The 13269-nt window shown below is 38.9% G+C and overlaps 1 protein-coding gene across 1 annotated transcript in view; it reads right to left on the minus strand.

Moving 5' to 3' along the window:
- PLXDC2 (plexin domain containing 2) overlaps positions 1-13269 on the minus strand; it is a 264431-nt gene that overhangs the window by 200004 nt on the left and 51158 nt on the right. The gene's annotated exons all lie outside the window — the stretch shown is intronic.

Genomic DNA, 13269 nt, shown 5'->3' on the forward strand with positions numbered 1-13269 from the left:
TGTTGTGCAGCGCTGGAGGAAAGCTGTTGTGAGGTCACATGTCAGCTGTGTCTGCTTGCTGCCAGCAGGCTTTAAGGGGTTGCAAGGAGAACCCCTGCAGAATACAGAGCAGAAGAACCCCTGTGGAGTCATTCATCCAAACCCTGCATCCCGCTACCAGAAATAACATCCTGGGGAATAAGCTTGGGGAAAGCAAAACAGGCAAGAAAAAATAAAATAAGCAATAAACTAGACACACACGTACAGCTAAACTGCTTGGAAGTGAAAACTCAGCAGGGGGGTAAATGTTGCTACATAACTCTGAGACCACATATGACACAGAACCTTCAATTTTCATGGAGTTTAATTGTGAGCGCTTTCCTCCTTTGGGAGTTAGATCAGTGAAAACCATATAACTTAAAGTGGCTTGTTGTGGGCTCTATCTCTGGCAATCAGTGCCTAGGTTCATTTTTTCATGAATGCTCCCTCTGTTGTTGCAAGCATTGTTTCTCCGCTCCTGTATAGCTGGATTGCAAAAAAAAGGTGTGTGGGAATATTTAGATAGAAAAGTCTGCTGAATTTGCATGAGACAGTTCTACTCTCTCATTTCAAACTACACCAAAGGGTAGATGCAGAGGGTGTAAGTGACATGCAACTAAGGGCTCAACAAGGAATCCATAAAAAAAATTGAAATGTAAACTGAGTGGTCCAAATAACAATGGCTGAGTCTTGCCTTTTATTTTTTAATTAAAAATCCACTCCATGATAGCCTTGTAATAAGTTAAAAGGCGTAAATTAATGATCTTGACAATATCTGCAGAATAAACTGGAACATTACATTTTTCTGTGACTGAAAGGGATGTGGTAAAAATCAATCAGAACCAAGATGCATCCTTCTTTCCTCTTATTATATTTTTATGAATTCAATTACTGATTTATTTGAGACTCTCCTCCCCTATTGCTTCCACTCTGACACCAGAATAAAAAATTTCACCTTGACACTACACTTTAACCCAAGAACATTTCTGCATTCATGGCTGGTGTGGAATTAGCAGCCTCAGAAAATGGCATTCCCTCCCAGTTTACTGCATGGGAAGAGGATGGACAGCATAAAACTGCTTTACAGACATCCTCCCAGGCCATGTATGAAGATGATAATTTTAAGGCTGGTTTGGCTGCATGTTGCTGTGACAGCCAGTGAACATGCTGGTTGTGATTTACACATTAAAACAACAGTTACTGTACTTTGGTTTATGATGGCAACCATCCAGGACCACTGCAGTTGGCAGTTGCCAAGTACTTGAGTCAAATGTAAGATCAAACAGGTTTGGGTTAATGTCACATCTCATTCATTCTCAGAACTTCTTGGCATTTTCAGTACTTGGTAATATCTAGATACAGTTATCCTACCACTCCTTTTATTGACATAGGAAACAACTAAATAATTCAAAACTACCTGCCATTACTTCAAAGAGTTATAGATCAGAGTAATTTTGATGCCACTTCTCATGATTCCAGGAGGGGGAATGTTTCCTGCAGCAAGTGCTAGAAAGTACAAGAAAAAACTGTACTGAAGAAAAACACCCTGACCTAGCTCCTTATTAAGGCAGGGATTCACCTTAAAAGTTGCATTTACAGTGTGCTTTCAAGCCAAATGCATACATTGGAAAGTTTTCCTCTCTCCACAGTCAGCCATCCCTCCTTCCATGTTTCATGCAGGTTTCTACAGCAATGCTTACAATCCAATGCCCTGCACACAGACAACAGCAAAATACATCTTTATGAGTGAATGAAGAACAAAACAGCATTTGATGCTGCCTTGAACAAAATGCAATTAAAATAATAACAGCACTGTCTTTCATTCATTCATTCACTGATATTCTCTAACAATTAGTATATGTATCCCTTTACAGTATTTGAAGATGCTAGATGCTAAAGAGAATAAAAAGTGCCACAAATCACCTTCTCAGAGAAAAGTGCAGCTTTGGTGTGGATAGGCAAAAGAACAAAAAAGGAAAGGAGGGGGTTGCACAAGCAAATACCTGCTCAGGTGCTGTGTGAGCTGGGAGCTCCTGCCCCATTCAGCAGTCTGGGAGAGCCAGACTGGCAGCAGGATGGCAGGGCAGCCTCAGCCAGCCCTCACCTGCAATGGCAGCTCCTGCCCGGCCCTGGGACAGGAGACTGCACAGCCCTGCGGGTGCACCGCATGAAACGGGACCATGCACCTGCGGCTTCCACACGGAGCCAATGCCCTCAGCGCGCCCCACAGGCTGCCTGGGCCTGGGGGCACTGGTTATGGAAGGCAGCAACTTGAGGTGGGGACCACTGTCTCCATATATCACCCCTCAGGTATCACTCACCATTCAGGTGCTCTCTATCTGCTTTTGTTGGCTGAACATAACCTGCTCAGAGTTACACTTAAATAGATCCAGAAGTGGTCACTCAAGTTAAAAAGTTGTTCTGGGCCACTTCAGTGGGTAGTTTGTGTCTACCACCAAGTTTCAGCATGGTTTGCCTTCATGCTGTCCTTAAAACAAAGAGAACTTAAATTTGAGCCCTTGATTTTCCCTGACCCTAAGTTCTCCACAAGATTTCAAACTAAAAAAAGTGCACAGGTCCAGGAATGGATGTTCTGGATGCTGGGAGAATCTGGCAGAGGACCAGGATTAGCTCATTGTGCAGACACACATCTCCATCTCCAGATCAAGCCCATAGCCTCCAGTTAGCTACATCACAGCATTCAGAAAGACAGGCAAACAACTCTAGATAATTTGTGTGAACGAGGATCTGCCAAATACCTGTGCAAGCTCTTCTCTTTTTCCCTTCTATTCTAATGATTTTAAAATAATGTCTCATTTCAAGTCTTAATATATTAAATTGAAACCTTCAGTCTTTAGGACCCTTTATGTCTTTCTGCTAAATTGGGTGGCTCTCTTCTAGAATAAATATTTTCACCAGGATTTCTCTGGAACAGGAAATGCCACCCTTTTGCTCTCTCATTAATAAGGTAAGCAGATCAAGTTTCTCACTGCAAGAAACACCCTTGTCAATCTTTTCAGGCTTATCAGTATTATTTCCAAAGGGAGAGTGTGATGGCTTCTAATGATGCACATTATTTCTAGTTCCTTTCAGCTGGTTCATGCATCTGCAGATGGTGTTTGGTCTTCAAGTCCCCTACCACACTAGAAATTATATTCCATTGGCCACCGCCAAAGCTCTTAAACCCATCTAGTGTGATTGCTTTTAAAAATATCTCCTTTTCTAAACAGGTTCTTTTTGTGTTTTTAGTGATACTGGGAGGCACTGATTTTTTTTGAAGTTTATGTATTTCAGATTGAAACCTATCATCATGTCATATTTTTCTTCTATGTATTCAGTGAAGAAGTTGAGAAAAAAAAAGTCTACGCATGGAAAAAAAAATAGAAATAAAGCTATGTGGGTAGAAATACTTTCTGAATTTCCAGGAAGTCCCATTATAATTTCCCTTATGTACCAGTATGTATTAGAACATTTTCCCTCATTTAAAATAATATAATGTAGTCTGTCACTCTGGTCATGTAATAATTTCTTTTAAAAATACTTCCACAAAAATTCCCTTTTTGTTTTCAGTATAAGTATGAAGTGGAATTTCTGACCATTGCTGGGAAAAAAATCCAGAAGAATGCAGATTAAACTGAAGCTCACTTTCATTATTTATCACTACTCTTGGCAGGACATTGATTCTTTGAACAAGCATTTCCTACTTTAGACAAAAAAAACCCCAAGCAAACAAACAAAAAAAAAAGCATAAAAAACCAAACCAAAACTAAAGAAAACAAAAAAATCCAGTTAAAAAGAAATAAAATTGGAAAATGGCTGGCTGTGGATGTAACGATGGACAATTCAGATGCAACGGAAGAGTGCAACTTAAAAGGTAATAACTTGAAGAGGTATATTAATTTCTGCAATACTGCAACCAATTCACAAATAACAGGGACACCACCTGTTCTCTAAAGAATCGTGAAAAAATTCCTGCTAGCAATTAAGAGGTAGTACACAAGACATAATTTCTTCAGTTTTCACTTCTTTTCCTATTTCATTTTGGTTTGGTTGCTTGGTGCAAAAACTATGTCATCACAAATACCAACAGATGATCTTTCCATTATTTTTTTTCTGGTTTAGCCTACTTAGCTTAGATATGTACTTTTAAAATCAGTGTATTAGGTATTCATGACTAATGTGAATTTGTAGATGAGATCTGAGAGAATTATGTGGATTTAGGTTTAGAGTTTTTTCCATCCTGGCAGACTGATCTTAGTGGAACATTTATTCTGCTCTGCCTAATGTATTTTCTCTCTCTGGCTTCTCAATTATTTTTAGTTTTCACTTTCTCTTTTTCACAGTTATGGTACATTAGTATAACCACCACTTCTTTCACGTTATGCTATTACTGAGACTTTGCTAACATGTGGACAGGAATGCTGTCACAACTATTTCACTGTTACAGATTTTCACAGTCCTAGAGGCCTTAAAGTTAAAAGAAACTATAAATTTGTTAATGCATTTTGCAATTTGATTGCATTAATGTGTTCAGTAACATGCTCAGACCTTCAGAACAAGTCTATGGCCTTTGAATTGTATTTGAGAGTGATTCTTATGTACACAATACCATTCTGGCACATGACATAATTGCTATCCAGTTAAGTCAATAAAGACATAGTGAAATACAAAAAAAAGTCATACAGGAGAATTAAATGACACAGGCTGCAATTTTACTTGCTGTCATGCACTCTCTCTTTGGCCAAAACAAGCTTTCCCTAAGAAAGTGGTTCCAGTACACTACTACCATAATGGCTCGGAAAGTTAGCTGAGCTTTGGCAGCAGAGCCATGATGATTATTTTGGTTTCCATTGCAGAAGGTATAATCAACATCAAGTACTTTCTTTTAATGTGTGCCCACCCTTGAAAGAGCACATAATCCTCCTGTAGATAGAATAGTGTAAGGATAAGGATAAATAGGAGTTCATCCCTAATCTTGAGCTACAGAAACACCTGGACTCCTGCAAAAATCCATACTTGTTGAAAAAAAACTTCCACAGACACTGTGCAAAATCAATCCTCCCTGCCAACCCCCTTGAAAGCCTATATCAGTGTGACTAGCAAGATATGACTGCATTTGTCAGTCACACCAAAAACAGGATTTTCACTTTCCATAGTGAAATAGGTAAGGACCAGTCCCTTAGGGCAGATAATAAACCAGATCAGCATCTTCAAAACAACTACACAGAACAATCCTGACAAGAGACACAGACAAAGCCAAGGGGCGCTTTGGACACACTGGCATTAAGAAATAGAAACTGGCAATATCATTACTTCCTCTTAGCTGCTAAGAGATGTCTTTCACGATTAAAAAAACCTGAACACGTGTAAATTCAAAGCTATACAGAGAACATATAAAGAGACTTCACATTCATTTACTGAATGATTTTAACAGCAGAGAATTTCATGCCAGGATTTAAAACCAGAGCATTTTACAGCTGCCAGTAAAATTGCTTCAATATACCTAAGCACAGGCTTGGAGTTCCTGGAAGTGAACCTTCATTTTGAAGGAATCATGCTCTTGTTGATATCTGGTAACAGCCAGCATTGCACTGTGGTAGGCAGAACTAGAGTTTGATCAATGAGAAAAATTCAATTGTAAGCATCAATTACGTGGATCTGAGATGAATGCAACAGATGTATTTTCAGTGTGGAGAAAACCAGCTACACCAATTGCACTAATGGGACTTAGGCTTTTAAATTTTATTTGTACTGTATGCTGGAAATCCTAATCTGTTTCACTGATCTACAAGGTGCAGGACCACTGTACCTAAAAATGGAAATTGAGAATGATTATCCTGTTTCATTTTTACTCATGTGAGTGTCTGAAAGTTTAAATGGAAAGAAAAGCCCTGACATGTTTTATAAGAGTTATCTCTGCTTATAAGAAATGGAGCAGAGTGGGTAGGCACACCTCTAGGCTGGAGCTGGGAGCACATCACAGGCAAAGGAAAGCACAAGCCTGGGCTCTTCTGGCACAGCCAGTAACAGGGGGGATGCAAGGAGATATCACGGATCAGGGGCACTCATTTTTCACTCCAGTTCCAAAAGTTTGTATACTTTTCAAAGTGAAAAAATTGTTCACTTTGGCACTCGACAACTGGCCTGGGAGAAAAATAGGGATAGCACTGAAAAATGATTCTTGTGGTGATGAAGCTGCAAAAATAAAAATTTGTCTAGGTAAGGCAGAAAGTATCTTTTTAAAAATTGGTCTTTCTAACAGCAACTGATTTCTATCAACAATTTAAGGTTGGCAACAGGCAAAGATTATCATTTGCACCTGTGACACCAACTTAAGCCTCTATTTCCTGTATCTCCTTTTCATAACCCATGTCCTGCTCCTAAGGAAATAAAATAAGCAGGCTCAGTATTACAAGCTGTAGGTCACACACTGGCACAGCAAAGATAAAGCTACTGTAAGAGTAGATGTCTCCAGGTGAGAAACTCTCTGAGCACCTGGTCCAAAGCAGCATGAATGACTATGACAATTACCACCACCTCCTGGCTAACTGCTCTGTGCTCAGGCCCCTTTTCTGTTGCTTTTCCCCTTTTCCTCACAGGGTTTTATAATCTGTGTAGCAAGGCATGACACTATCAGCATGAAATCTCCATGGCAAAACACCCCTGTGAAAACAAGTGCACTGCACTCACATGGGTACACTCCCTCACCACCCCTTGGAAAAGGATGAGGGGATAAACACTATGCCAACCCATATTCTGTTTCCCATGGCCTGATAGCAATGGGATAAGAGTCTGTGGAGTACAGAAAAGGTGTACACAAGTGCAAATACTAATGTGAACAAGAACTAATCTAACCATTACTCATTACTGGAAGTATTGTGGTGGCACGTTGCTCCAATGACCAGACCGAGGTTCAGATGCCAGCCTTGCCCCACTTACTGCTCTGTTCTTCAGGCTCGGACCCTCTGCTTTACTCTGGGATTTGAGTAGAGTTCCAGTCCTCCAGCTACTGTTTTGGAGGAATAAGTAGCTAATGCAGACAGCACAATCTAATGTTGCATACAAGTCTTAGTGGATTCCCAGGGAAGAGCAAGGAACATGAGCTTCTCTGGAACTGGCTCTACTGCAACAAACCATTCATCATCTCTGAAGAAAACTCAGGAAAGGAATTTTGCATTTTTTAGAGGTCCCAGATGGGTCCCATAGAAATCAAATATGGTTTTACTACTAATTTGTTTGAAACACTTTAATTCTCATGCCTGATTTCAATGAGGTTGCTGTTTTTTATGCTCCCTTTTGCCCTTGATTAGGGTACACCTGATGGACTGACGAGGAAGAAAGAATCAGCTACTGTTTCTCTCTGAAGTGTATCATCCAAAACAGATGCTGACACTTTTAATGAATGTCAACAAAATATTTATCACTCTGACTACAGACAAGCTTTAATTTGAACTCTATGATGGCCTCAAACAAAGCACTTAAAAAATTGCAAGAACCAAGAAAAAGAGAAATCTGATTGTAACTCTCATTTGTAATATGCCATGCAGCCATCATGATTTATCACAGTATACCAAAAACTGGCGAGTTCATTAGCAGGCTACAAAAATACTTCCCTCATGTAGCTGCTTGGTTGTAGTAATAAATAATCCGTATTGAAACCATGGGCTCACTACAAACAAAAGCATGCAAATTTCAAAACAGCTGTGTAGCTTTTGTGTTCTGTTTCATGAAAAAGAAAGAGGGGGAAAAGGGAGAAAGAGGAAAAAATGAACAGGAAAAAGAAAAAAAAGGAAAAGGAAATAAAGTGAAAGGTGGTAGGAACTGACTTTCTGATTTACAGTTTAATTAATTGTGGAACAATTTGTTGAACATCAACAAGGTTTTAACACTGCCCTGAAGAACTATCTGGAAGTTCAATAGTGTGTTAAGACTGTAACATGCCTCAGTGACCAAGATAAATCAACAGCCAACAAATCAGGGATCTGTATTTGAAAAACAGAAATCTGCTGTTTTCTGCTAAATGCTGAATTAATCTGTATTGTGAATCAATATTATTGCCGTTTTCAATACCACAAAAATAAAGTAACTCATAATTCATTTGTTATCCCTTCCCTTGCAAAGCTGGTAGCCCCCACAAAGATGGTAGCAAGTTGAGAAAACCAGGAAGGAACAAGACCAAATGGCACAAAAGATCATTTTATTTGCTTGACTAGACACATTAATGAATTCCACTTAGGCTGGAAAAATGCAGAGAGCACCACAGCATCATACATTGCTTTAGCTTGAGTGATTCAGAGTCTATGTCATTAAAATGTACAGTAAACTGTAATTAAGCAATTAGACATGAAAGAGCATAGGCTGGGCTGAAATAATGCCAGACCCCCAAATGCCTTGTTTGTTTTATGTCTATAGCAGTGTCAGCTTTAACTCTATTTCAAAATGACATATGCCCTGTCAGAGCTGTCTAACTGTTGTTATAAAAAGCTACCTCTTTTTCTTTCCTACCAAAAAGTAATTCAAAATATTTTGTTCTTACACCCTTGTATAAATCCTTTTAATTCCTGTTAACATGTTTGCTGCTCACAGAAGTTGCCTCCCAAAAAGTGTGATGATGGCTAAGGGGCAGGAACTAAAGGGCAAAGATAGGAAAGCTTTCTTTAGCATTAAAATAAATAATAACTTAGCCTCCAGGATAGTTTTAGTATGGCCTAAAAAGGGTGCCAACATGAAAAATCATTTTAATTAGGACTATAGGTAATTGTAAAACCTTATTGGAAGAGACAGATTATCTGCATCTCTCAGATCAGAATGCAAAATATATAAATATGGAGCTCAGATGAAGGACATAAACAAAGACATAATAAGGTAAACTAAGCTATAAGGGACAGTCATGACTATGTCACATTTTTACAGTTTTTCCAATAATTTCCTGATGTAAAAAAATCCAGGTCTCACAAAGACTCAGTAATGAAGTCTAACCTATATATAGCAGCAAAGTGAATAGGGGAATACATTTTAGTAAAAGAAGGAGAGATCAACACAGGAATCTTACAACAAAGGACTTCACAGATGAGAGTTTAAAAACAAACTCCCAAAAATCCTACAGAGTTTAGAACAACCTGTCCCAGTGGGATCTTTAAGCACTAGCTTTCACATTTTCATTTGTGTATTAACCTATTTTTAGGATCTTATGTTGTATCCTTAGCATATTTCTTTTGGTAGAAACAGGCAGGTATACATTGTAAAAACTATTATTGCAGAATAGCTACTAATCAGCAAGGTATGCTTCCACTTTTATTTCCAAGAGAGCAAAACATATACTAGATCTGTAGGTTTTATTTTTTCATTCTCTTTTTTTTTTTTTTTTTCAAGCAGAGAGCAGGTATTTCAGGCATTAAAGCAAAATCTTAAAATAGGCACTAAAGACTTAAAAACTAATGAATGAGATGTGATTTAGGGAAAAAAAAATCCAAACAAACCAACATCATCAAATTTTAAAATTAGAAAAAACAGGTCTGTAAGGTGCATCATAATGGATTTCACATTTGAAGCAGCTGACACTAAACACCAAAAGGGTCAAAATCTAGGAAAATCTGAACACTGGCCTGATTCAATGCCACAAATTTTACTGTATGGTGTGCCTTCTCCCTGTTTTCAGCATTTACTTTTGATCACAGGCAGTATAAGACCTTCCTCCATACTCAGACAATACAGGGAGCTTGTGATCAGCAAAAGCAAACAGGGTTTGTGAGGTATCAAAACTCTCCCTGCTCTCTGCATAGCAGGAAAAATGTCTGTGCAGGCTCCAAGAGAGAACTTAGTTCCCAACAAAGCAACTGTCACAAAAAGCACATGAACCTGAACCTGAACCTTTTTACCCTTTCTGTAGCCCACACACACAGAAATTTCTTCAAATAGGTTATTCATTATTCTATGGGGAATCTTCCAGAGCAGTCCTAACCTCTGTGCAGTCAACTTCACAGTGAAGAAATTAGTGACACTTGTGAGATCATGGCATACTTTGGAGACAGTGAACTCCCATTTTTTTCTACCCCAGTGACTGTCTAATCATGTTCCTGCCAAAAATTTGTTTTTCTCTTTCCATGTTTTCTGTTCTTCCTTGTTCACATTTGAGCCAAAGATTTAACACAGCTGAGTTCATGTTGGTATAGAGAATAGTAATTTAACTATTTGAGCTCTCAAATTCAATTTTACTTATTTCCTCCAAAATTTTTGTCATATTTCTTCCAAGTAATTTTGGGAAAACAACAACAACAACAACAACAACAACAACAACAACAACAACAACTATTGAATATTTTATATTTGGATTTTAGCGTAAATAAGTCTGTCAGCAAAAACCACAAACTTCAGTTTGCTGATATCTTTCCAAAATAAAGAGATGAAAACAAATGTAAAGGTTATGAAAGCACTTGGCTCAGCATACTTGCAGACTCATGTCCTCTGTTTTTCAGAACAGGAGGAATGTGGATAGTGGCCAGGACATTTGTCAGACAAACTCCATCAACAACCATAACTCAGTGAGTCACATGTGTGCAATCTAATAATCCTGGCAGATGAATATTATGTAACATTGAAGTTGGTGGACTTGCAGTACAGAAGAATTTATCTGTGCCTAATCACGATTTGTTTATAGTGTGAGAAGACAAAATTATGGGATTGGTACATCAGGAAAAAACATACTTTTTTTTTTTTCTTTATTTTAAAAAGACAAATACCAATCACCAAAATCAGCAGAAAGGATAAGAGACTAAAAAGAATTATGTCTTATAAGCAAAAAAATAGGAGCCAGTGTGATTTTTAACACAGGAGATATAACAGGCCATCAGTACATGACATAACATATAAAAAAACCCCTAGAATTGTTATTCAGAGACTAATTACCTCTGAGGGTCTTGTGGTCTAATCCCTCACTCAAACCACAACCAATCTTGTGATGCTTTTTTTCCCTAAAATCTAACCAGATTTCTATTGTTGCGACCTGTGGCCATTGCTACTTGTCCTATCACCTTCCATTTTTAGCTGCAGACAGCTGTGAGGTCCTCCCTCAACCCTTTTTCTTAGAATTCAACAATCCCACTCCCCTCAGCTTCCTCTCACCTTTTCCTTCTTTTTCTTCCAAAATAAGCTCATTGCCAATAAACCTTCATAAAGAATGGCTCCTGAAAGGTAGGAAAAGCCAATACAAACGTACCTAATTCCTGAGTATGCTTTATTTCTGAATACACAGTTAAACTATTTATGAGGGACAACTCATCTTCAGTGAGTGCACAGAGCTCATACTTTATTTAATGCAGGACCCCTCTTATGCTGTTTCCAGAGGTAGGTGACAGACAGAAGCTGAGGAAGCAGATACTTCCATGGCCCAGAGCCTGACCTGACAGGACCACTGAAGAGAATTTTCAGGCCACTGCCACCAGCGCCACCCTTCTCTCTCTCCTCCTCCTGGTCTCATGGCCCTGCCCCATATCCCTTTTGTCAACTTGAACTTTAGCCTGTAATTCAGGCTAAACCTATTGCTGCAAGATTTTAGAATCAGGCAAAAATCTAGACATCACAATTTCTCAAAAACACAGTCTGATGCACTGGACATGCAGAATGTCATTACTGCTCTCTGCACATTAAAAAAGTAAACCAAAACACCAAAAAAACCACCGAATGAAACCCTCAATTCCTGTTTTGGCTGGAGAGATTGTCTTGCATATAAAATTAACAGACCATATATAAGTCTGTCTCCGATGGATCTCTAGTAATAGTGCACATAATAAGTTCCCATTTGATAGAATCCTGTACAGCCTATGCTTTGGGTAGAGAATGAAGGAAAAGAATGTGTGAGAGCCACAGAACTGCACTACCACAACTTTGGCTAAGGAGGAGAAACATCTCCCTTTCACCCAGGTCATACATGTTTGCCTGCACATATGACTAAGTACATCTCTAGAGGTGTTCTGACCCCTAGGCATGTTCAAAGCCACCGATATTCCCTACCTTAAAGCTCAGTATGTGTTTTGTAGAAACAAGGGAAAGGTAAAATGTCATAAAGTCATACATTATTTTAAGAGGTGTTCGAGCAACCTGACCTATATACCAGTTGCAGATTTGGTGCCATGCTGTCATGATACTGGTTCCTTCAGTGGGTTCAGGGACGTATCAAGGCTTCCTCTCAACAAAGGCAAAACTCAGTTTTGCCATATCAGTAATAAAAAGCCTGTTGCAGGAGTCAAAGGGCTCAGCTTGGATGACAGGAAGAAGGGCAACAACCACAGGGAGATGAGCTTTGTCCTCCCACTGCCTGTTGTGCGGTGCAGCAGATCTCCAGGTCCTCCTTGCCTGTGGGATGGGCAAATGAGAGAGCACAGCCATGCTGTTTGGACACCGCTGTCATTTAGCTGCTCTGGTTTTGTGTGTGACCAGAGCAAGCCCTGGTATAACAAACTGCTCAGGTTTTCTTTCACTAGTATGAAAGATGCAATGATGTTCACCATTTTATCCCTTGAAACTACTTCTTTCTCAGTATTAAATGATATTTTGTATACATTTTACCACACATTATACATTTCAGTTAAAGTGATAAGATCCATTTCTGCTCCCCTACGGCAGTCCCTGAACTGTACTCTCACTCTGAGAAGTCTATGAACAGCATAAAACAGAGAAGCAACCTGCTCCAAACTTTAAATGCTTTGCCATAAACTGATTGCTCACCTTAGGCAGAAAAAAGCATATGCTCCTCAGTAAACAAGCAGTGATACCTGCTATGAATCAAGTTGCACTTACATACACAAAAAGCATAGGAATTTTATCATTAAGTCCGTTACAGAAGTGCTCATCCTTACCTACGTTTATTTCTTTAGCACTTTTTTAGCAATTACTTTTTAATAGCATTTATTAATCCCTCTTTTTATTTTAAAGATAGAACTGGACAGACATTAAGGTGAGATTTTAATCTTTAAGTTACATATATTGCTTGCTAAGTGCAGCTTGTCACATGAGCATAGAAGCACACCTACAGCTGTATCCAGCAGCAGCTGACTTGACAACCCCAGATGAAAAGCACAGCTGAACTCCTCATGCCACGCTTTGTGCTGGGAGCAAAAGGAGTTTACTCCATACTGTAAGACAATGGCAGTTCAGACTGAAAATATAAACAACTATTTTTCTAAACCCCAAGAAATTACCAGTGTGTTAAGAGAAATATGGAAGCCAATCCTGCTGAAATCTTTATGCCAGATT

The sequence above is a fragment of the Aphelocoma coerulescens genome, chromosome 2 (genome assembly GCF_041296385.1).
Source record: "Aphelocoma coerulescens isolate FSJ_1873_10779 chromosome 2, UR_Acoe_1.0, whole genome shotgun sequence".
In the NCBI taxonomy this organism is placed as follows: domain Eukaryota; kingdom Metazoa; phylum Chordata; class Aves; order Passeriformes; family Corvidae; genus Aphelocoma; species Aphelocoma coerulescens.